The sequence below is a fragment of the Hipposideros armiger genome, unplaced genomic scaffold (genome assembly GCF_001890085.2).
Source record: "Hipposideros armiger isolate ML-2016 unplaced genomic scaffold, ASM189008v1 scaffold_146, whole genome shotgun sequence".
NCBI classification, from domain to species: Eukaryota; Metazoa; Chordata; class Mammalia; order Chiroptera; family Hipposideridae; genus Hipposideros; species Hipposideros armiger.
Window position 1 is genome coordinate 315,617 of NW_017731496.1, and position 4,486 is coordinate 320,102.

General features: G+C 41.7%; 1 pseudogene; it reads left to right on the forward strand.

Annotated features, from left to right (window-relative positions):
* Positions 1–395: 395 nt before the first annotated feature.
* Positions 396–987, forward strand: LOC109387055 (suppressor of cytokine signaling 2 pseudogene; annotated as a pseudogene).
* Positions 988–4,486: the final 3,499 nt, after the last annotated feature.

The window sequence follows — 4,486 nt, forward strand, 5'->3', positions numbered from 1 at the left end:
AACGGGAGACCACACACAAGTTTGATCACTTGTCAAAAATTATTGGAGCTTAGCCCGCCACCACTTGTGTGGCACCAGCAGCGGACAGTGCGCACCAGGGCCCCGGTGCACAACCTCAGGATCCCCTATGCTTGCAGTTCCCTAAACGCAGGAGCTCAGGCAGGGGCTGGGTGCAGGCAAACCGTGGGTGACCGCGCTTGCGGAGGATTTTGCCATCATACATTGGGACCTGGGAAGGAAGAACCAGCAGCTCCTCACCGCCCTCCCCTCCACCACCGTTTTGGATACTCCGCAGGGACGCGTTTTGAGGTTCTCACTGACTTCCAGGAAGGATGCGTGCCCCTCTGAGCCCAGCTCATGTGGCCACCTGTCTTTGCCGCAGTGACCCTTCTCCCATGACCCTGCGGTGCCTCAAGCCCTCCGGGAATGGCGCGGAAGGGACGCAGAGCCAGCTGGGGAACGCGGGATCGGCGGAGGAGCCGTCCCCGGGTCGGGGCGTCTGGCGAAGGCCTTGCGGGAGCTCAAACGGGTTGGTACTGGGGAAGTGTGACTGTTAATGAAGCCAAATAGAAATTAAAAGAGGCACCAGAAGGAACTTTCTTGATTAGAGAGAGTTCGCATTCAGACTACCTACTAACAATATCTGTTAAAACGTCAGCTGGACCAACTAATCTGCGAATCGAATACCACGATGGGAAATTCAGATTGGACTCTATCGTATGTGTCAAATCCAAGCTTAAACAATTTGACAGTGTGGTTCATCTGATCGACTACTACGTTCAGATGTGCAAGGATAAGCGGACGGGCCCAGAAGCCCCCCGGAACGGTACTGTTCACCCTTATCTGACCAAACCTCTCTACACTTCAGCACCACCTCTGCAGCCTCTCTGTAGACTCGCCATTCACAAATGTACTGGTGCCATTTGGGGACTGCCTTTACCAACAAGACTAAAAGATGACTTGGAAGAATATAAATTCCAGGTCTAAGTGTTTCTGTTTTTCTAAACATGCCTCACATAGAGTATCTCCAAATGCAGCTACATAAAAGAGAACCAAAACTTGAGTGACTGCTCTGGATAACTACACGGAATTCTGAGAACAGCTGAAGTCAATCTAATTTAAATGCGTGATGAGGTAGCTAGGTATTTAAAGTTCCCCCAAATATTTTCACCTGAGTAATGCTTCCCTTCCTAAGGCTAACCAAGACTAGTTGATCCTTTTAAGTTAAAAATTAAACGTCCCTGGGCCGGCCAAGTGGCTCAGTTGGTTAAGAGCTCGCTCAAGAGTTTGAGTTCTGAGCAACAGTGGTTCGAGTCCAGCCCGACCTGAACAGCCACTGAGCTGCCAACAGGTAGCAGGATGGCTCAGCTAAAAAAAAAAAAAATTTAAATGTCCCAAGTAAAGGCTGAAGTAACATTTTATCAGAATGCCTTGCCTCTCTGAGGTTCCTTTCTTTTTGGTAGAAGATCTAGTAGAGAACTCAATGTCTGTAGGAGTACGTAGGAATACTCAAGAAGCGGGGAGGAAACTAACACAGGCTTAACTTCAATTTTATATATATGCCTGGTGATCAGTCTATTTTAGGACATTTTATATTTTGCATTCTGATATAGCTAGGAGTTTTGTTGAACAGATATGCTTGTATTTATCCTTCATTTTATGCAATTAACCAAATCAACCAAAAAAGTGACCATGAAATCCTGTATTTGTCTTTTTACTACATGTATGAACTCTCTCATGTGAGTGAGTACTGTAGTAATCCTCTTTAAGGGACCCTTACTTCAGAAATATTTCAAACTGGTGCAAATGGAAAAGACTTTGTTTTTTCCTTTAAGGCTAAGGACAAGAATGTCATGCTCTACAGGTGCCACTTAATCCCTGTTAATAAAACCATGTAGATACAGACATTTTATCTTTTGAAGTAGCTGTTGCCAACCTGGTGTCACAACCTGTTGCCATGGAGTTTTTGGAAATGGCTTTAGAAATTTCCAATTTGTCCTTGAATTCTCTAACTGTGGACATCAGCAGTTGTTTCCCTTCTACCATGTAGAAAACTTTGACTTAATTTTCTTCCAGATATAGGGGGATACCTGCCTGTTTTTCAAAGTGTTTATTTACTGCTGTTACTATTTGATTAGAATGTATTAAATAAAAAAACCCTGACTTTAAAAAAAAAATTATTGGAGCTTGGATGGGATGTGTTGCCACACCCACCATACTTGCCTGACCTTGCGCCATCAGACTTCCACTTGTTTCGCTCTCTTCAAAACTCCTTTCATGGTATAACATTCAATTCAGATGAGGCTGTAAATCAGCACCGTGTTTAGTTTTTCGCAAATAAAGACAGGTCCTTCTATGAACAAGGAATTATGAAGCTCACTGAAAGATGGCAAAAGGTTATCGAACAAAATGGGCAATATATAATTGATTGATCTTTGTTCTTTATATAAATAAATGACCTTGGAAAAACATAGACAAAATACATCATGACTTTTCTGACAACCCAATATGTTCTCTTAGGTGGGTGTAGGTACAGAGTCAGCAGAGATGTGGTTGCAGTCAGAACTAGGGTTTTGCCAGATGAGCATGATTTAAAAAAAAGGGGGGGAACAAGGAAACTGAGGGTGTATATAAAGGAATGAATATTACGACAGACCATAGACTACAGACTGAATAAGTAGCAAATTGAAGAGAGTAAAAATGGTGGTATGGTCAGTGGTTATAGGACCTAGCAATGGCAAAGAGTTTTTAAAATCAGAATTTAGTGAAAAAAATAGGAAGTGATATACAATTACTTTAGAGAATGACATAACATCATCATGTAAAGTTGAACATTTTTATGCTCTTTGACTCATCAGTTCTGCTCCTAGAAAAACTCTTGCAAATATACAATAGAAGACATGTATAAGCTACTTATAGCAGCAGAGTTAATGATAGTAAAAGCTGGAAATAGCCTTGGGAGGAATAAATGAATACATTTTAATACATCCACACAATTATATTATAGAGCAATAAAACCAAATTATAGCTATTGGAAACAACATGGAGACATTTTATTTATAGAATGGTGTAAAAAAATGTACAAGTTCCAGTAGACTACATGCCATCCAATATCATTTTTATAAAGTTCCAAAACAACTAAACAACACACTGTTTAGGAATACATACATATGTGATAAAGCCATTTTGAAAATCAAGGGAATTAAAAGTGCAAAATCAGAAATAGTGGTTACGCCTCGAAAGGAGGCAAAGAAATAAGATGGAGAAGGAAGACATAGATAGATGAAAATAAAAGAACATAACATAACAAAAAGTAGTGGTCAGATATTGGGATGCTTGTGATTAAGATTGTGGAGGGGATAAGATTCTTGGTAAGGACAGGATCACACGGTATGACCATGCAAGTGAATGATCGAGGTAGGATGAAGTATGAAATATTTGAAAGACATGAGATCAAGGAGCTCAAAGTGTACTTGAAGATTCACCTATATGAATATTGAAATCATCAAGAATATAATGACTAAAGTGTTAGAGAAAGTGACAGTGAGCCAGAAACTAGGGGAAGTGACACTGGAATCAGTAAATGGGTGCCAACAAGAAAGTGACTGATGTATAGTTCAATATTAAGAGTTCCAAAGCTGGTTATTTTTATAGAGGAGAATGGGACAGTGGTTTGGGAACAGCAATAAGAAACAAGGAGGATACCTTCCAAGGAGGCGTGGTGGTGCCAGGGACGTGGGACAGAAACCAGCCACCCTTACAGAGGACTGCAGAGGGAGCCATGTCCTTTTGGGAAGAGCCAGTTAGAACAAAATGGTGAAAGGGACATTAGCAAAAAGGGGATTTCCTGTCTATACAGTGAGTTCCAGAGGCACTGGGAAGAGACATGAGATCTGAGGAAGGCTGAGAAATGGAGTCAATAAAGGAGATACACAGATCTTTCAGAAATGAGAATCTGGGAGAAGAGGGATGACCGGAGAGTCTTAGGTGTCTAGTGGTAACAGAGTGAAGTTACTGCAGAGGGTCTCGAGGAAGATAATGCCACTGAGATTATGGGCGTTGGTGGACAGGTGATGTCGTGCCAGAAACATGCAAGAATGTCTGAAGTCTGGGGTTTCTTCAGTCCTGCGATAGAGGCAGAGAGCCTGGGGGAAGGGTGCTCCATTGGTCTATGCCATCCTACTCCAAACTTCTGCTAAAATATTGATATCCAAAGAAAAGCTGGGACGGCTCCATTCAAACTTTATTTCTGTGTGACAATCACATCCCTCCTTCATTCTTTTCCAGAATCATAGCCAAAACCATTCAGAGTCTTCCAGGTGTTACACAATACTCATCATTCATTTTATTTGTCATTATCCATTAAACTCATTACAATTGCCACTGGCCAAAGATCCCGAGCCTATGCTCAAAACCAAAAAACTCAAGAATAAACAAACAAAAGCTGTTCCTAATGGTAAGGAGGCCATCCTGTGGGACAAGGAAA